Source organism: Schistocerca cancellata, chromosome 9 (assembly GCF_023864275.1).
Source record: "Schistocerca cancellata isolate TAMUIC-IGC-003103 chromosome 9, iqSchCanc2.1, whole genome shotgun sequence".
NCBI classification, from domain to species: domain Eukaryota; kingdom Metazoa; phylum Arthropoda; class Insecta; order Orthoptera; family Acrididae; genus Schistocerca; species Schistocerca cancellata.
This window is the reverse complement of record NC_064634.1, coordinates 252640061-252662075: the sequence shown is the minus strand read 5'-3', so window position 1 is coordinate 252662075 and position 22015 is coordinate 252640061. Positions and strand designations below refer to the sequence as shown.

General features: G+C 39.8%; 1 protein-coding gene across 1 annotated transcript in view; it reads right to left on the bottom strand.

The window, feature by feature from the left end:
* LOC126101321 (DNA ligase 4) overlaps positions 1-20715 on the bottom strand; it is a 242735-nt gene extending 222020 nt beyond the window's left edge. The window contains exon 1 of the mRNA XM_049911995.1: positions 20408-20715. The gene's annotated coding sequence lies outside the window, so the exon portion shown is untranslated. The remainder of the gene's footprint in view (positions 1-20407) is intronic.
* Between the last annotated feature and the right edge of the window lie 1300 nt (positions 20716-22015).

Below are 22015 nucleotides of genomic sequence, written 5' to 3'. Positions count from 1 at the left end.
CTGTGACTCTGATGGCTGTCATTTCTTCTGCACCTAAAAGCCTGGATAATTATCCAGTATCACCCTCTCTGGAGCACTGAGTATCTCTAATTGTGATTTAGAATGGCAACTAGTCTTTCCGAAATCCATCCTATCTTTCCCAAACTGATACGATTGTCACTTGCCCTATTTTCTTAACAATATTCTAGTCCATACTTATGAAATACCTGCACCAAACCTTACCTCAAGGATCAAATCAGTGGTCATTTTCTTCTGGGTGTGCCCCACAGCCTCAGTACATTTGAAGAAAGACTTTATTCACCATTCTGTGTTTAAAAGGCTTTATTTGCACTACTAGTTTCAGACACTGCCCGTTCTCATGTGCTTCACACATCGTAAAAAAGGGAAGATATCTAAAACATAAAAGTCACATGATTATACTGAATGTAGTATTAAACATAGTAGTTACCAAAAGTAATTAGATTTTAGTTACTATAGGTAACTACTACACTTGTTTAACACTTCATTTAATGTAGTTGTATTGGTTTCATGTTTTAGTTCTCTTCCCTTTTTATGGTGTGCTATTGTGTTTTTTAGGTGCACTCAAAAATGGGTAGTGCTCAAAAATAGTAGTACAAATAAAATATTTTAAACATTGCCTTATGGAATACTGTCTGTCTTCAGATCAAATCAGTGTTCAGTATGCAATTCCAAGAGACACCACATGCATATACTCACTATCACCTGTTCTTGAACTGTTACAGGTATAACATATCTGTTCAGAGGCAGAACATCTTTCATTATCAACTGTCATACATCAATTTTGCTGCAAACATTGTTGTGCGCCTTTGTTTAGGAAATCAGCCACTAGCCAATGATCCACTCATGTGAACCACTATAAGCAAACAACACTAAAGTATTTGGTTTGGTTATATAGTTAAAATGCCTGCACCTCAGCATATTGTGGTTACCTTCTGCCAGTACGCCAAAATAATTGTTTTAACCCCCTGTCCTCCTACCCCCACAATTCTGGCCCAGAATCTCTTACAAAGCGAACATGCAATTTTCAAGTATTCTAACAATAAACTGAAGCCTTTATGTACAACTGAGACTAAGAGTTTCTGCTACTTGATAACCCCCACACATTATTACTCCTGCTTATTTGTTTGGTATGCATGATTTCAATTTTTAGTCATGAATAACATAGTCACAGGATCCTATAACTTTGACATACTGTGATGTGCATAATTTCAAATTTATCATGTAAGAACTAGTTGTCAACATTTGGACCAAGTTGTCATTTTTTAAATATCTTACTGCATATTACTGTAATTTTTATCAGTTCCTTCCAATGGATAAACGTGTGATATTTCAAATTGTAATTAATACTATCTACCAAGCTAATTCAAAAGTCACCGTGGTTGGGAGGTAGCATTTTCAACAGCTAACAAAAATCTCCTGGGTCCCAGGTTCAGTTCACACTTCTGCTTACCTCAGCAGTAATAGCAGCCAAAGACCTCCAGTATAAAGTCACCAATGGCCTGAAGAGGGTGGAGGAGCAGCCAGAGGTATAGGGCACCCGACTGCCCTTGGGGTGAAAAACTGCCCCTAAAGGACTAAGAATCAGCAATGATCAACAGCATGATGCAGAGGGTAATGAAAATCACTGTATTAAAGACACACAATGTGGATCTACAGGATATGTAGCCAAAACTGGAAGTGTGTCATGATCTCCCCACCGATAAAACCTTCCGATTGGTTCTCCATCTTTGTCTCTGGGATGGGATTGCCAAGGAGGTAATCATGAGAAAAAGATTGCATAACCATTGAATCGGAGTATTGGTTCCCAGAAGTATTATTGGGGTAAGGAAGCTAGAAAACACAAAAAGGAAAATGCAAAGGCACAATCCAGATATAGTGGTGGTTGGTGAAGTGAAATGGAATCAAGATAAGGATGTCTCATCAGACAAACACAGGCAGCATAAAATGGTATAATGTGAGCATAATTTGTTGTTGTTGTTGTTGTTGCAGTTTTTAGTCCAACGATTGTTTTGATAAAGCTCTTCATGCTATGTTATCATTCACAAGCCTCGCCATCTCTGTATAACTACTGCAATCTACATTCTTTGAACCTTCTTCTTGTAGTCACTTCCCTCCAATACTAAATCAGTGAACCCTTTATGCCTCAGAACATTTCCTGTCAACCAACTCCTTCTTTTAGTCAAGTTGTACCATAAATTTCTTTTCTCCCCATTTCTATTCAGCACCACCTCATTAGTTACATGATCTACCCTACTCCAAATGCCTTCAGAAAAGGTTTCCTAACACTTAAATCTATATTCAATGTTATCAAATTTCTCTTCATCAGAAATGTTTTTCTTGCTATTTTCAGTCTAAACTTTATATTTTCTCTCATCCAGTCATCATTCTACTGACCAAATAGCAAAACTCTTTGTCTACTTTTAGTGTCTCAAAATTTTTATTTCTTCTTCCTTATCTTTAATGCCCTCTTCAAATTTCCTTTTATTTCCTTTACTGTTTCCTCAACATACAGACTGAATTATATCAGGATAGACTACAGCCTTGTCCCATTTCCTTATCAACTGTTTCCATTTCAAGCCCTTGACTCTCCTTTCGCAATCAATGCTTCTCTTTCATGCCTTTAAGACTCTTCTACCTGCATTCTGGCTTCTGTATAAGTTGTAAATAGCATTTTGCTCCCTGTAGTTGACCCCTGCTACCTTCAGTGTGTATTGCAATCAACATTACCCAAATCTTTCTCTAAGTCTATAAACATAGGTTTGCTTTTAATTAACCTATTTTCTAAGAGAAGTCATACATTCAGTATTGCCTGGGGTACTCCTACATTTCTCCAGAATCCAAACTGACCTTCCCTGAGGTTGGCCTTTTCTAGTTTTCTCCATTCTTCTGCAAAGAATTTGTATTAGTATTTTGTAGCCATGATATTTCAATAATATTCACACCTTCCAACATATGCTTTCTGTGGAATTGGAATTATTGTCTTCTTCTTGAAATCTGAGTGTATTTCACATTTCTCATATATCTTACTCACCGGGTGGAAAAGTTTAGTCATGGATGGCACTCCCAAGGATATCATTCATTATAATGTACTGTCATCTTCTCCAGGGGCCTTGTTTCAACTAAGTCTTTCAGTGTTCTGTCAGATTCTTCTCGCAGTGTTACATCTCCAATATCATCATCATCTATGTCCTCTTCTCTTTCTATGATATTGCTTCAAGTTCATTTCCCTTATAAGTGCGGAAAATGATCATATCAGAACACAAAAAACGCAAATGTACTCCTGTTTAAAACACTCGGACTTTAAAGTGAGGTTCAGCTGCCCCATTCTACCTTCCTCAGCACCTTTAAAAATTTTTGTATGAAAACACATTTGTGCTCTTTTTAATGTGTGACTTACCTCTCAATCACACAAGCTCCTGTAACTGTAACTCACTAACACCCACTAGTCCAGCCCATCGCTGTAAGTCACTCACACACATCCACTCCCACTTGCCCATTCTCACTCAGTCTCTTTCTTGTTATCACTCTCTTAGACTATATTTCTCGTTATCACTGGCTCTCACCCACTTCCACTTTCTCCTTCCCTTTATTCCTTGCCTACTAGCACTGTCTCATTCATTCTTTTCCTAATACTGTTCTTCCACTGTCAAATATGTTCCACTGCAACTGTGTCCCTCTTCCTCTCACATTGTCATTGTCTCCTTCGCTCTTTGTATACCATAACCACTGCCTACTATCTTCCAGTATTTTTTATTTTTCTGTCTCTTTCCTGCTGCCACTGTCTTCTTCTCTCTCAACATAAAATAAGTGGATACCAAAATTTTTCGAAATATTTCTGTGAGGTAGAATGAAACAGTAATATCCCACTTTTCAGTCAGAGTCTTTCACACAGGTGCATATTCATCTTTGTGGTGCTCCAATAGTAACATTTTTCTGCCTGTTTGCTTCTTTTCTGTACCACAACAGAGCATGTCGCTCATCACGAAAAATCTTCATGGTCCATAAAACTTTGATAGTTTACTTACGTGGAACTGTAATAACACAAAACTAATTTTTCACCTCAGATTGGATTTCATATGCACAAAAATTATGCATGTGCTTCAGTATTGTCACAAGGTTCCCAAAATACTTCTGATGACAATGGAGACACTTTAAAGGATATTTCTCCATGCGACATCACTTTATAATCCACATTTTCACCTCACACCAGATTTTACATGAATATTTCATATATAGAAGTATGGGAAGTTTGAGCCTCTGCATCACAGAAACAAATAAAGATATCAAGAAAATTTTCAAGGCTTTTTGAGATCAGCATAGTAGGAACGTCTTGTAAAAATTTCAGCCATGTGCTGTGCATAGCCGTCTTGGGATCTGTGGCTCCATTTTGGTATGAGAAAATGGTAAAATTTTTGTTTGATATCTTTACAGAAGTGCCCATGACATAATGGTGTCTACATTAGGCCCTTAAGACCCACTGTAGCCTGCATCCAGTGCTGAAAGAATCAACCAATTTCCTCCATTTGTCGAAGCAAGAGCAAATGTGTAATATTTACTATGACCCTGTACTGTAGCATAGCGATCCTGCAATTGGGTATGATGATGATGATGAGTCCCATACTTTACAGAGTGTAGGAGAGCGACGCGGGAGACCTGCGCCGCCTTACTAGGCAAGGTCCTAGTGGAGGTGGTTTGCCATAGAACACTACCACGAGACCACGAGCTGTGGACTCAATTGGGTATATAAAAGGCCCCTAACCCAAGGGCTACCCAAAACACTTGATCCTACCTTTCTATCAGCAATATAACCCTCTTTTATGTGCAGCATTTCAGAGCATATTAGGTACTGCATGCTGCTGCATATGTACCGATAGCCTCTCTCTATACTCCTTCCACCTTTTACCTTTCCCTGCTTCATTTAGTACTGGTTTTCCAATCATGCTCTTGATGCTGAACAGCTGCTTCTCTTTTCTAGGAAGGCCTTTTTAATTCTTTTAGATGATACCTCTCTTTATCCTAGTGATGTATTCTACTATAGCCTTACATTTGTCTTCTAGCCATTCCCGCTAAGCTATTTTGCAATTCCTGTCAATTTTATTTTTTAAATGTTTGTAATTCCCTTTCACCTGCTTCCTTTGCTGCATTTTTATGTTTTGTCCTTTCATCAAATAAATTCAGTATCTCCGGTGATGGTCAAGGATTTCTACTAGCCTTGTCGTTTTATCTATTTGATCCTTTGTTACCTTCACTACTTCATCTCGCAAAGCTACCCATTTATCTTCGACTGTATTCTTTTCTTTTGATGACGAGCAGAACTAATCGCTTTGATGACTTGCAAACAGAGTTTCAGTGAACACAATGCAGCTGTAGCAAAAGTAATCACCACAAAGAGCTAATAAATGAACAGAAAGTCCACTGCTTCAGTAAATTAGGTAAGGAGGATGACATCTCATTTCTCAGATGGGAGGTAGAATCTTTTAATTCAGAGAATGAGTATACAGAGGAAGTGTTACTCAGGTTCAGTTTAGTAGTAAACCAGGACAAGAAGAGTATCGGTAGTTATCACAATTAGTAAACCAGTAAATCAGGAGGTTAAGATATCACACCTTTAAACAGAACAACTGAACTGCAGATAAACAGAAGTTAATAGAAACAAGCTTGATTACTAGAAGGGCAGTATGTGAAACTTTCGGTAGCACCCCTACAAAATGTCATTACTTAACTTTCGCAAAATACTACTAAAATCAGGTCATATATTAGTGCTGCAAGATGAATAGAGGATAGTGTCCAGGCACTTGTTTGTTGACGTAGATACTGAAATAGACGTTTTTTAAAAATATTCATTGTTTCTTCAGAAGGAAATCCAAGACATATTGCCACCATGATACAAGCATATACCAAAGATGAGTGATACTGATGTCAGTAGTACTGATATTTAAAAGTAAGTGACATTAGTATAACTCAACCAATGCCCGATGGTTTCCCTTTCATGTTCTATACAGAATTGAGGGAGTATCTTGACTCTTAGTCATAATTTACCAGATATTCTTTGAGCAAAGAGCTGATCCCAGTAATTGGAAGATATCATAGGTCACCCACAGCTCCAAAGAAGATTCCATTTCTTTGATGCCTCGGGACATATCCTGTCAACTGATTCCTTCTTTTAGCTGAGTTCTGCCATAAATTTGTTTTCTCTCCAATTCGGTTCAGAACCTGCTCCTTAGTTGTTCGGTCTACCTATCTAATTCCTCATTCTCACATTCTCTGATAACTGTGTGTTGTATTATTTCGCCTACTAAAATATTGCAATCTCCCATGGTTATTAGATTTTCATCTCCCTGTACATACTGAATTACGTGTTCAGTGTCTGCATATACTCTCTCTCTCTCTCTCTCTCTCTCTCTCTCTCTCTCTCTCTCTCTCTCTCTCTCTCTTCATTTTCTGCTTGTGACATCAGCATGTATACCTGAACTATTGTTGTTGGCATTGTTTTCTGTTGATACTAGTGAGAATAACCATATCCCTGAAATTTCCACAGTAATTCATTCTCTGCCCTAATTTCCTATTCAAAATAAATGGGGTAAAGGTATGAACGAGGAAGCCACCTGACAGAATTTTGCACAGATCATAATTTGATCATCACTAATACGGGTTAAGAATAGTGAAAGAAGGTTGTATATGTGGAAGAAATCTGGAGACACTGGAAGGTTTCAGATTGATCATGTAATAGTGAGGCAAAATTTCAGAACCATATTTTAAATTGTAAGATGTTTCCAGGGGCAAATGTGGATTCTGACCACAATTTATTGGTTATGAACTGTAGATTAAAACTGAAGAAATTGCAAAAAGGTAAGAAATTATGGAGATGGGTCCTAGATAAGTAGAAAGAACCAGAGGTTGTTGAGAATTTCAGAGGGAGCATTAGGCAATGATAGAAAACAACAGTTAGAGCTAGCTGTCATTCATCATACCAACTAGAAATTGTGTCCAAGTCATTCATTCATTTTTCATTTCATTTTATTATCTTCCTATAAATCATTTACATGATGTAGGAATTGTCACAACAAAGTTATCATACTAGTACAAGTACTACAGACATAATAATGGAATATCACTTTCAAGGCATTTTTTAAAAGTACAAATTTAGACATACAAATTAAAATTTTTGGCAATAAATTTACACAATCAAAGTACTCATCTATGTCATAGTAAGTTTTGCTTAAAAGGTAATTTTTAAGCTCAGTCTTAAATTTTACTTCATCTATTATTTCCTTCATGTACACTGGCAGAGCATTGTAAAGTTTTATTCCAAAATAACTTACATGCTTTTGGGTTTGTGTTGTCCTTTCCTTTTCTACATACAAATTCTTATGAGTTCTAGTATTATAATTATGGCAGTCCTCATTTGTACATAGATTTTTCATATGTGCTCTTGTACACAGAATGCTTTTAAAAATATACAGTGATGGTATTGTGAGTATTTGCAGTTCTTTGAAAAGGGGCCTACAATGAGTTCTTGGAGAGCTATGTGTTATGATTCGTATAGCTCTTTTCTGAAATTTGAAGATATCTGTTAAGCTTGATTTAGTTTCACCCCAGAACATTATTCCATAACACACGATGGACTGAAAGTAAGCAAAATACACTAGTCTAGTACAGTCTGTGCTGCATACTCTAGATAATATCCTCAATGCAAAACATGCCGAATTGAGCCTGTGGGATAAGTACTTAAGATGGTCTTTCCAGCTTAAGTTTTGATCAATGTGCATGCCCAAAAACTTTGTGGATTGTACACTCTCTATCTTCTTATCCATTAGTTTTAACTGGAGGTCCATATCTTGAGTTGCTTTGCCATACTGTATATAATTTGTTTTACTTAGATTAAGTGTTAACTCATTAGCATCAAACCAATGTTGAATATATTTTAGGACCATATCAGTTGCGGTGGTTAATGATTTTTTATCATCACTTATAATTATGCTAATGTCATCTGCGAACATTATTTTGGTAGAAATAATGGGATTTTTTATGTCCCAAGCAAGAATAATGAGGGACCAAGAACACTGCCCTGTGGGACACCTATTTCCAATTTCTTTGCATCCGAGACCCACTTGATTTTCTGATTTTTATGTTCTGCGATGATTTCTACCACCTGAGTTCTATTTTGAAGGTAAGATTCAAACCACTGCTTCACAACTCCCCTTACACCTATTGCCTCCATCTTGTTTAACAGAATTTTGTGATTTACTGTATCAAAAGCTTTAGATAAATCTAAGTTAATTCCCACTACACATTTTTTAGTGTCGAGATTCCTGACAATCTCTTTGGTATAGCGTATGGATAGCTGATTCTGTGCTGTGGCCCGAGTGAAAGCCATGTTGATTGCAGTTTAGAAGTTTGTGAGCATCTAAGTAATTTATGAGTCTGGTTTTCATTAATTTCTCTAGAATTTTTGAAAATGATTGGAGAAGGGATATTGGTCTATAATTTTCTACCTTGTATGGATCTCCTTTTTTAAACAGAGGCCTAACCTTAGAGATTTTCAACCTCTCAGGAAACACTCCTTTGCTGAAAGACAAATTGGCAATATGTACCAGTGGCTTCATAATTTGTTGGGCAACTTTTTTCATTATTGACACAGGCACTTCATCCACACCTGCAGACATTTTTGATTTTAGACTCTCTATCACCTTTAATATTTCATTATCATTTGTGGGAGATAACAAAATACTACTGTCTACTTTTGGGGCTGTTAATTTCTCATGTTTAGTAAAAGTTTTTACTTAATGACACTGGTACACTTAAAAAGTAATTATTAATGTAATTTGCCAGAGTTTCATCTTTTAATTTAATAGTTTCACTATTTTTGAGTACTATTTCCTGATCCGTGAGGCCCTTACCTGTTTCCCTTTTCACAATTTCCCAAATAAGTCATCTTGTATTCTCCCACAGTCACTCAACTTCGACACCTCACTGTACACCACAGCATAATCAGAAAACAGCAGCAGATTGTTTTCCACCCTGTCCACCAAACCATTTATAAATATAGAGAATGATAGCAGTCCTATCACACTTCCTTGGGGCACTCCTGATGATACTCTTAGTCTCTGATGAACACTCGCCCTCAAGGACAACATATTGGGTTCTACACTCCTGGAAATTGAAATAAGAACACCGTGAATTCATTGTCCCAGGAAGGGGAAACTTTATTGACACATTCCTGGGGTCAGATACATCACATGATCACACTGACAGAACCACAGGCACATAGACACAGGCAACAGAGCATGCACAATGTCAGCACTAGTACAGTGTATATCCACCTTTCGCAGCAATGCAGGCTGCTATTCTCCCATGGAGACGATCGTAGAGATGCTGGATGTAGTCCTGTGGAACTGCTTGCCATGCCATTTCCACCTGGCGCCTCAGTTGGACCAGCATTCGTGCTGGACGTGCAGATCGCGTGAGACGACGCTTCATCCAGTCCCAAACATGCTCAATGGGGGACAGATCCGGAGATCTTGCTGGCCAGGGTAGTTGACTTACACCTTCTAGAGCACGTTGGGTGGCACGGGATACATGCGGATGTGCATTGTCCTGTTGGAACAGCAAGTTCCCTTGCCGGTCTAGGAATGGTAGAACGATGGGTTCGATGACGGTTTGGATGTACCGTGCACTATTCAGTGTCCCCTCGACGATCACCAGTGGTGTACGGCCAGTGTAGGAGATCACTCCCCACACCATGATGCCGGGTGTTGGCCCTGTGTGCCTCGGTCGTATGCAGTCCTGATTGTGGCGCTCACCTGCACGGCGCCAAACACGCATACAACCATCATTGGCACCAAGGCAGAAGCGACTCTCATCGCTGAAGACGACACGTCTCCATTCGTCCCTCCATTCACGCCTGTCGCGACACCACTGGAGGCGGGCTGCACGATGTTGGGGCGTGAGCGGAAGACGGCCTAACGGTGTGCGGGACCGTAGCCCAGCTTCATGGAGACGGTTGCGAATGGTCCTCGCCGATACCCCAGGAGCAACAGTGTCCCTAATTTGCTGGGAAGTGGCGGTGCGGTCCCCTACGGCACTGCGTAGGATCCTACAGTCTTGGCGTGCATCCGTGCGTCGCTGCGGTCCGGTCCCAGGTCGACGGGCACGTGCACCTTCCGCCGACCACTGGCGACAACATCGATGTACTGTGGAGACCTCACGCCCCACATGTTGAGCAATTCGGTGGTACGTCCACCCGACCTCCCGCATGCCCACTATACGCCCTCGCTCAAAGTCCATCAACTGCACATACGGTTCACGTCCACACTGTCGCGGCATGCTACCAGTGTTAAAGACTGCGATGGAGCTCCGTATGCCACGGCAAACTGGCTGACACTGACGGCGGCGGTGCACAAATGCTGCGCAGCTAGCGCCATTCGACGGCCAACACCGCGGTTCCTGGTGTGTCCGCTGTGCTGTGCGTGTGATCATTGCTTGTACAGCCCTCTCGCAGTGTCCGGAGCAAGTATGGTGGGTCTGACACACCGGTGTCAATGTGTTCTTTTTTCCATTTCCAGGAGTGTATTACTTAACAAGTCTTCAAGCCTCTCACATATCTGGGAACATGATCGTACCTTCGTTAATAGTCTTTAGTGGCGCACCGTGTCAAATGCTTTCTGCAAACCAGAAATGTGTAATCTGCCTGTTACCCTCCATTCACAGTTCACAGTTCATCATGTGAGGAAAGGGCAAGTTAAGTTTTGCATGCATGATACTTTCTCAAACTATGCTGATACAGGGACATAAGCTTCTCATTTTCAAGAAATTTATTATTTTCGAACTGAGAATATGTTCAAGCATTCTGCAGCAAATCAATGTTAGGGATTGTTGTTGTTGTTGTTGTTGTTGTTGTTGTTGTTGTGGTCTTCAGTCACCTTGTCACATCTACAGAGCTGCAAGTTAAGTATTTAGCTTTTCCTGTGTTTTACTAGTAGCATATTTCTTAAATTTTGAATGTGTTTTGCTATTTAAGAAGTTTAATCTCATGTTTTGTAAGTATAAATTCATTCAGTATGTACAGTAGTTGCTAATTTGTTTCGTTTTGAAGGCAAGCACATGTTCGTTTAGTAAGCCAGTCAGTCAGGCCCTCTGCTGTCGCCTATTCACACCTCCAGAATGGCAAGTTATGTATTTAGATTTTCTTGTGTTTTACCATTTCTTACATTTTGTGTGTGTTTTTCTATTTAAGAGTTTAAATCTCGCATTTTTTTATGTACATATACATTCAGACAGTCTGTAGTGCAGTTTCTATTCTTTTGAACAACCAGCTACACAGCTTGTTAAGGCACCAGCATCCACTGGTGGCCCATCAGGAGGATAGCAAGTTGCGTATCTAGGTTTCTGCCTACTTTTATAGTCTGCTTCTTCAGTTAGTCTTGATAGCATGGGTAGGATGTGTGCATGCTGTGTGCGGATGCAGGAGGAGTTGGCAGCAGTTTATGAACAGCTGAATGTGCTTTCAGCTACAGTTGGCTGTTTTCGGGCTGCTGTCTTGGGATGCAGCAGTGGCGGTGAATGTGGTGTGTTGCATGTGACACCCCGCATGTCACTTGATTTGTCCACAGGCTGTGCTGCCCTGACAGCTGGTTGAGTGGTAGGTGATAACACATGGGTGAGGGTTTGCTAGTTATTCGGGACACAAATGTTTGGTGTGTTATGGAGCCACCCATGAAGTTAGTATTCAAGGCTGGAAAGAAAGACAATGTACACTCAGTATGTCTGCCGGGGGTGGGGGCTTGCTCATCAGAGATGTAGAGGCAGCCTTGTCTGCAGCTGCCAAGTGTGCACAATGCAGTCATCCAGCCCTGTGGCACTAGTGATATTTGCCTTCTCGAAGGTAGATATGATAAATCTTGCAAAGTAATAAAGAAAATAATAGACTGTATTGTATACCCCTTAACATACTGTATAAACAAATGCATAGCCCTGGAATATTTTCCTGGTGTACTTAAAGTGTCTTGAGTATTTTCAGCACATAAAAAGTAAGTAAAGACTTTCCTTCAAATTACAGGCCAATTTCCATGGTCCCAGCTTTTACCAAAGTAATGAAACATAATTTACCAACAGTTACCTGTTCACTTTGAAAATCTATACATTTACATTTACATTTACATTTATACTCCGCAAGCCACCCAACGGTGTGTGGCGGAGGGCACTTTACGTGCCACTGTCATTATCTCCCTTTCCTGTTCCAGTCGCGTATGGTTCGCGGGAAGAACGACTGTCTGAAAGCCTCTGTGCGCGCTCTAATCTCTCTAATTTTACATTCGTGATCTCCTCGGGAGGTATAAGTAGGGGGAAGCAATATATTCGATACCTCATCCAGAAACGCACCCTCTCGAAACCTGGCGAGCAAGCTACACCGCGATGCAGAGCGCCTCTCTTGCAGAGTCTGCCACTTGAGTTTGTTAAACATCTCCGTAACGCTATCACGGTTACCAAATAACCCTGTGACGAAACGCGCCGCTCTTCTTTGGATCTTCTCTATCTCCTCCGTCAACCCGATCTGGTACGGATCCCACACTGATGAGCAATACTCAAGTATAGGTCGAACGAGTGTTTTGTAAGCCACCTCCTTTGTTGATGGACTACATTTTCTAAGGACTCTCCCAATGAATCTCAACCTGGTACCCGCCTTACCAACAATTAATTTTATATGATCATTCCACTTCAAATCGTTCCGCACGCATACTCCCAGATATTTTACAGAAGTAACTGCTACCAGTGTTTGTTCCGCTATCATATAATCATACAATAAAGGATCCTTCTTTCTATGTATTCGCAATACATTACATTTGTCTATGTTAAGGGTCAGTTGCCACTCCCTGCACCAAGTGCCTATCCGCTGCAGATCTTCCTGCATTTCGCTACAATTTTCTAATGCTGCAACTTCTCTGTATACTACAGCATCATCCGCGAAAAGCCGCATGGAACTTCCGACACTATCTACTAGGTCATTTATATATATTGTGAAAAGCAATGGTCCCATAACACTCCCCTGTGGCACGCCAGAGGTTACTTTAACGTCTGTAGATGTCTCTCCATTGAGAACAACATGCTGTGTTCTGTTTGCTAAAAACTCTTCAATCCAGCCACACAGCTGGTCTGATATTCCGTAGGCTCTTACTTTGTTTATCAGACGACAGTGCGGAACTGTATCGAACGCCTTCCGGAAGTCAAGGAAAATGGCATCTACCTGGGAGCCTGTATCTAATATTTTCTGGGTTTCATGAACAAATAATGCGAGTTGGGTTTCACACGATCGCTGTTTCCGGAATCCATGTTGATTCCTACATAGTAGATTCTGAGTTTCCAAAAACGACATGATACTCGAGCAAAAGACATGTTCTAAAATTCTACAACAGATCGACGTCAGAGAGATAGGTCTATAGTTTTGCGCATCTGCTCGACGACCCTTCTTGAAGACTGGGACTACCTGTGCTCTTTTCCAATCATTTGGAACCTTCTGTTCCTCTAGAGACTTGCGGTACACGGCTGTTAGAAGGGGGGCAAGTTCTTTCGCGTACTCTGTGTAGAATCGAATTGGTATCCCGTCAGGTCCAGTGGACTTTCCTCTGTTGAGTGATTCCAGTTGCTTTTCTATTCCTTGGACACTTATTTCAATGTCAGCCATTTTTTCGTTGGTGCGAGGATTTAGAGAAGGAACTGCAGTGCGGTCTTCCTCTGTGAAACAGCTTTGGAAAAAGGTGTTTAGTATTTCAGCTTTACGCTTGTCATCCTCTGTTTCAATGCCATCATCATCCCAGAGTGTCTGGACATGATGTTTCGAGCCACTTACTGATTTAACGTAAGACCAGAACTTCCTAGGATTTTCTGTCAAGTCGGTACCTAGTATTTTACTTTCGAATTCACTGAACGCTTCACGCATAGCCCTCCTTACGCTAACTTTGACATCGTTTAGCTTCTGTTTGTCTGAGAGGTTTAGGCTGCGTTTAAACTTGGAGTGAAGCTCTCTTTGCTTTCGCAGTAGTTTCCTAACTTTGTTGTTGTACCACGGTGGGTTTTTCCCGTCCCTCACAGTTTTGCTCGGCACGTACCTGTCTAAAACGCATTTAACGGTTGCCTTGAACTTTTTCCATAAACACTCAACATTGTCAGTGTCGGAACAGAAATTTTCGTTTTGATCTGTTAGGTAGTCTGAAATCTGCCTTCTATTACTCTTGCTAAACAGATAAACCTTCCTCCCTTTTTTTATATTCCTATTAACTTCCATATTCAGGGATGCTGCAACGGCCTTATGATCACTGATTCCCTGTTCTGCACTTACAGAGTCGAAAAGTTCGGGTCTGTTTGTTATCAGTAGGTCCAAGATGTTATCTCCACGAGTCGGTTCTCTGTTTAATTGCTCGAGGTAATTTTCGGATAGTGCACTCAGTATAATGTCACTCGATGCTCTGTCCCTACCACCCGTCCTAAACATCTGAGTGTCCCAGTCTATATCTGGTAAATTGAAATCTCCACCTAAGACTATAACATGCTGAGAAAATTTATGTGAAATGTATTCCAAATTTTCTCTCAGTTGTTCTGCCACTAATGCTGCTGAGTCGGGGGGTCGGTAAAAGGAGCCAATTATTAACCTTGCTCGGTTGTTGAGTGTAACCTCCACCCATAATAATTCACAGGAACTATCCACTTCTACTTCACTACAGGATAAACTACTACTAACAGCGACGAACACTCCGCCACCGGTTGCATGCAATCTATCCTTTCTAAACACCGTCTGTGCCTTTGTAAAAATTTCGGCAGAATTTATCTCTGGCTTCAGCCAGCTTTCTGTACCTATAACGATTTCAGCTTCGGTGCTTTCTATCAGCGCTTGAAGTTCCGGTACTTTACCAACGCAGCTTCGACAGTTTACAATTACAATACCGATTGCTGCTTGGTCCCCGCATGTCCTGACTTTGCCCCGCACCCGTTGAGGCTGTTGCCCTTTCTGCACTTGCCCGAGGCCATCTAACCTAAAAAACCGCCCAGCCCACGCCACACAACCCCTGCTACCCGTGTAGCCGCTTGTTGCGTGTAGTGGACTCCTGACCTATCCAGCGGAACCCGAAACCCCACCACCCTATGGCGCAAGTCGAGGAATAAATAGTTAATCGATAACAAAATAATTTTTGAAAAAAACTTGTGTACTGTTGACGCCACATAAGACTCTGTATTCAAATACCTACTTCAAGTGTTTGAGATTAAAGACTCTGCTTGTGTCATTTTTTGTGGTCCATGCAAAGCCTTTGAGTAGGGCATACATCGCTACTAGAGAGAATGGAATTCTATGTCTTTAGAGGCAGCAACCTTAAAACTATTAAAATCATATCTACAGAACTGTAAGTATGACAGAGGAATGTCCTGTTTAGAACAAGATCAGGTAAGTGTTCCACAAGGACTGCATCTATTCCTGTTCCTAATAACTTGCATCATTTATGAAGTCCAGTAATGTGCTATAGGCAGACAGTACTACTTTTCTCCGCAGTAGTAATGATTTTAGTGGTCTCAAAACTTGGGTTGCAAAGACAATTTCTCAAGCATCCTGTTGGTTTAAATCAAATGAATTCTTGCTGAATGGAAATAATGCATGGCAGACAGTTTTTAAAGACAAGCTTCCATCAGATGGTCCAAGTTATGTTCAGATTTTGGGGTACAGTAAGAGGAGGAGGAGGAGATTAGTGTTTAACATCCCGTCGACAACGAGGTCATTAGAGACGGAGCACCAGCTCGGGTGAGGGAAGGATGGGGAAGGAAATCGGCCATGCCCTTTCCAAGGAACCATCCCGGCATTTGCCTGAAGCGATTTAGGGAAATCACGGAAAACCTAAATCAGGATGGCCGGAGACGGGATTGAACCGTCGTCCTCCCGAATGGGAGTCCAGTGTGCTAACCACTGCGCCACCTCGCTCGGTAGGGGTACAGTACATTTAGACAATAAATTACCTTCAGGCCAACATGCACGTTATATTAGTGGTAAGATGTCAAGAGTAATTTATCTGTTAAAGTGACTTGTGGATTGTGTATTTGAAGTGTTGATGTTAGAACATCCTATTTTTCATTTTTTCAATGCCTAACAGCATATGATATTTTATGGGGAAACCAGTTGCATGCATGACATCTTAACACACAGGAGAAAGCTATGATGGTAATTACTCATTCTTCATAGAAGGTACACACACAACTTTTGCTTTGTGATTCACAGAATCACCACATGATTCATTAGCTACTCGTCCATTTTAGGATATAAAGGAACTGAAAAAATGTAATATAATACTGTAATGATAAACACTAGCCTGTTTTCTTTAAATTATTAATTGTATTGCACCATGCGTGTGATGTTGTCTATTGCTGTACTGGCCTAATGACAATAAAATTATTATTATGTTCCTTAAGTTCTGCAATCTGTTCAGGAATATTGTATTATCTCTGCAATCTGTTTGTTGTACAGCACTTTATTCATCAAGCATTTGGCTTGCTGTATATCCATTGATCTTACTATGTAATATAACAACAAAAATAATAAATTATTTTTGACGATAATCCAATTACATTACTTTGTAGTACGGCATATTTCAGTTTTCACCATCAAACATACAAACAAATCAGTTATTCAACAACTGAAGCAACAAAGCACAATGTTAAATTAGTCTCACCACATCATTTACACATATACCATTAACTCTTAATGGTACATTCACTTCTTAGGCTAATGATGAATGTAGAATTTAGTTTCCTTGTACACCTTCAAGTCTTTTTCTAAAACTCCAGCATACTAACAACATCCCTCACACTGGTATTTACAGATTACACATCTGTTCTTACAAAACAATATGCTACTAACCTCAGCAAATTGAAACATTTAATCACATACTACAAAGATCTTTCTGTCAACAAAGTGCATCTGGAACATGGGTTCAATGAGGTAGCTTTTTACAGCAGCACTCGGAGTCCAGTATAAAATGTTCAGAAATGAGGGATTTCTCCCCTAGACAATATTTATTTTACAATATTCTTTGAAGGCCTCTATATAATGTATCTTGCCACACCTCTGCAACCAGTATTCAAAGTGCATCCACAAGTTTGCCCTTATGTACTGACTGCCATGGGTAAGCAAAGACAATGTTTCCAAGTGTCTCTCTCTCTCTCTCTCTCTCTCTCTCTCTCTCTCTCTCTCTCTCTCTCTCTCTCTCAACCCCCCCCCCCCCCCACACACACACACATGTAGAATGACTGCATAAATGCCTCCTTACAAGGTGCAGTTACTTTAATCTTGTCTTTGTTGGGAGCTGAGGTATATTTCCAGATTTTCCAGGAGAATCAGATTCAATTGGCAAATGTCTACCAATTCAGGTTTTTCCATTTTAAAAAACCTCTCACATGGAAATGCGAAAAATATACAGACAGACAAGCCAGTGAGTACTTCCCTTAGATCAATACCGCCGACACACACACACGAGACCAACAAAAATACATAAAACATAGCTTTAAAAAATCTTGTTCCTTCACCAGGAAAGAGAGGAGGAGGGAAAAAAAGGGAAGTGAATGCAGGTCAATCAAGTCCTAGGTTATGAGGTAAAAAGCAGGAGGTAAGCATCTCCCTTGTTGTGTGTGCCTGCATCCACTTTCCCTGCTCACTCCTTTCTTCCCTCCCTCATCTCTAATGTGAGAACATGTTTCCTAAAGCTAGGTTCTATTTATTATCATTAGTCTTGTGAGACTGGTGGCTGCACTGGGCTACTGGCTAGTCCATCTGTCTATAGGTATACAATTTATTTTATCAGCATTTCTGTGCAGTTCTCCCACTGTTCACAGAACTTCCTGATGATTCATGCTGCCCTTCTCTCAGGGCATTCAATATTCTCTGTTAGTTCAATTTAGTATGGATTCCATGCACCTGAGTAATATTCTAAGATAGGACACACAAGTATTTTATAAGCAGTCTCATTATTTAGACTGACTGCATTTTCCCAATATAGCTTCAAATGCTGGTTCTCTAAATTTTCTCAATAGTGTTTCTCGAAAAGAATATCACCTTCCCCCCATGGTCCCCATTTGATTTCCTAAAGCACTTACGTGTTGTTTGAACCTACCAGTAACAAATCTAGCAGCCCGCCTATGGATTGCTTCAATGTCTTCCTTCAATCCAACCTGGTGTGTATCCCAAACACTGAAGCAGTACTCAAGAATAGGTCACACCAGCATTCTATATGCAGTTTTCTTTACAGGTGAACCACTCTTTCCCAAAATTCTCACAATAAACCAAAGTGGACCATTCACCTTCTCTAACACAGTTCTCACATGCTCATTCCACTTCACATAGCTTCGCAAACTGACTGTACGACAATGAGTTTGTTCTGATGAGTGCCCAGTTTGCTGGCTTCCTTTTGGGGAATCTCTTTTCTGAGAAGTGTAACAATATTGGGAAGTAGTCTCTCTGAGATCAGCACTAATTTCCCAATCAGCAAAGATGGTAAGGACAGGCACACAAAGGAAAATGTCTATAGCAGTGAACAATTCTGTTGCTGAGCAAAAGTGCATCTCCTCTGGTAGAATTAGCTTCTCAAATTCTCGGCTGTTGGAGCAGATATTCATGGACAGCAGTGGATATGTCATGGGAATTAATTCTCTTGAAGCCTCTGTGTCAAGTGGGCCATCTGGCTTTAGATAAATTGATATGTTTGCAACGTACAAGCGACTCTACACATGCATTAATTTATTTAGTTCTCATTTGATATTTGTGCAAAATAAGTATAGTAATTAAAACAATTTTCCACAGTAAATAAAAATAAAGGAAATGAGGCTCAAATTTTTCTGGAAGTTTTAATGGAAACCCATTTCTTTTCAATTACGGAATTTCTGAGAGTCTACTTATAATTTTTGGTACCCTTTAATACTTCATAATGCCATACTTTTATACTCTGTAATAATTCGTTTACACTTCCTTACGTACACACCTAATCACAATGATAATTAACTGGCCCATGTACTTTACAGCCACACATTCATCAAGAGCTGCTTTAACACTGGTAGGCTTACAGCAAATTATATTCTGTCTAAGCTCTCATTAACATAGTTCATTAATTTAATTTATCAAATTGTACCTCATAGCTGCTAAAACTGCAGTGTTTACCTACTCCTCCATAGCTCATAGACCGTTACTTCATTATACTGATTTATCTTGTTTCATACATACAAACATTATAGGGACATGACCTAAATGAAAAGGAAAAATGAAATTAAATTGAACCAAAATTACCAAGTACCTGCTAACCACAAAGAAACACAGCAACGCCATATAGCAAAATGCAAGTGAAAAGGTTTATCTTACAGATCATTCATAGTATTGCATTTACAATGGTAGTTCAGTCATGCATGATAAATAAAACATTAAAAGTAAATGTGAATAGACCTGTCTATGACCAAGGGACAAAATCTAGATTGAACACACTATTACCAAGAAATAAACATAAAGCTCAAAACAGCATGGTCCACCAAGGAATGAAATTGTACAATAAACTGTTAAAGAAGATTAAGGGGATAACTAAAAACTTTTCCAAATAGGCAATTAAAAACTGTACTTGTTGAGAAATACACTTTACAGAGGACAATTACTTAGCTAACACACAGTATCAGTACCAGTATCATACATAAATTATGGACAATTTATGGCAGGGCCACTAAATTACCTTTACCCAGTTTGGGACAACATCTAACACGAGATAATAAAACGCTGCCCTCAATTCGCAACATACTTTTGCACTACAATTTCTCTCTCTCAGTAAAATATTAAAAAATGGAATCTTATGATACTGGCATTTGAGCCTCTTCCTGGGCTTCATAACTCTCACTGTGGAGGGATGTTGACTCAGATTTTCAGGGAAGTAAACTGAAGTTGTAGTAAGCAATACATAAATAAGACATCATTGCCTTGATCTTGACATCAGCTGGTATAGAACAAGCTTTCTTTTATCAGTGAATAACACTTTATATAAAGCGAATGAGAGTACACTATTATTAACTGGCTGGCTTTGTATTACAGTGGATGGAGTTCTATAATCGGCATCCGGTCATCCTCATTCAGAATTTGTGATATCCCTAAACTACTAAAAGCAAGTGCAGGGGCGATTTTATTAAACGGCCAAGGCCGGCTAACTGCACTATCTTTGTCAAACTAGGCCTGTGAGTATATAAATGTCTGTGTTTGTGGCACCCTGAAATACCACAGTGCTATAGATTTCAGAGAGTGACTACTAATTAGATGTCGCTTATAACGATCATTTTAGCACGAAATTGAAACGAAAAATACTAATCTTAAATATACAAAGAAACTTACAGTATTTCACTACAACTATTCGTTTCCCCGACAGGAATATAAAAGTACTTGGTTGTAAAACAGTCCTAAGCAGCTTTTCTAGCTGTCGCTCGCCTACGTAAAGCTGATCAAAATGTATTCTTCTGCAAATGTTTACACCCTCGTATCAGAAAAATTTATTCATAATTTGCTCTAGAATTATGTACTACTTAAGAAGGGTTTCTGACAAATCAATGTGTCACAGTACAGAAATGTCTTCTAATAACAATACTGCACACAGCAATTTCAAATAATTTAAGATTGTGTTATTCACTACACTGATTTTTAACTGATACGAGGACTGTCACCTCGTATCGACAGACAAAAAGCCTGGAATTAAAAATTTGTAAACAAGCGTCGCACCTCATTCCCTGTGACTCCACTTGCAACTCTGAATGCGAAATGCGAACACAAATAAAGCAAAGATACAACATTAACACATCGCAAGAGAACTGGGAGTGTCTCGCACGCCGCGCCACTAAAAAAGGCGACTTAAGGCCCCCGTAAACGATGAAACGAGTTTAACACAATCCTTGTTATCTGGCCACGGGTTTACCAGGCAAGCCCGTAGATATTCAATTCAAACAAGGTTTGTCAGTGTAACCCTACTTTGAAGAACACGCTATTCGTGTTCATGTGTATTTTGACAGTAGTTAGAGAACGGCCGCAAGTGCAGACAAAGCAGACCTGGCATTGACTTTGGCACAGTGTTTCCATGAAAATACGCTAAAGGAAATATTACTCTCAGAACGCGATATTACGTCAACTTTCTTCGAGTGGACAGTGAAACTTTTTAAAACTTATGAAATCCCTCCTAAAAGAGCAAACTTCGGTGAAGTTCGCTCTTGCCTAGCCACGGATGTGTCAAACAAGCACTTACGCGCAGTAAGAAAGCTTGTCAATTGAACCTTACTTTTGAAGCAGACACTTTTCTTGTATGCTCTATTTTGGCACTAGTGGGAATCGCTACAAATGCAGATAAAGAATTTCTAACGCTGCACCTGGCTTTGTGTTTAAAGAATATGAAAACAAGACGCCGGTCCAGAGAATGGTTTAAAATGAGAAATATGCAACTGGAAAATGTTTCACTCAGAACCGGTACATCAACTTTCTGCGAATGGACAGCGAAACGTCTAATAACTTGTTTAGCGTTACTTCGCCATCACATTGAAAAAGAAGACACAAGTATGTGAAAATTTATTATCTTTTACTTGGTCCTCTAATGACAGGTAATTAAAATACCGCAACTTAGGAACATGAAACCCACGTCGTGCGTGGGAGAACCGGAGAAATTCGATTTCTATTATTTCATTCCACTTCGGCTGTATGTCACTGGAAGCGTTACAAAATATTGATTTTGTTCTTAATCTCTTCATGCGTAGTATACGGTTGGAAAAGATGTGGTATTTATACCATTTTGGTAACTGTCAGTGATATTTCGTTTTTACACTTGATCGTAGTTTTCATAGCAGTGGAAGCCCACATTACAGTGAGATAAATTGTGAGAAAACAGTTTTCACTAACAAATACGGCGAAACTTCAACACAAACAACGTCCGCCATCTTGACAAACTTTCTGTGAATCAAAATT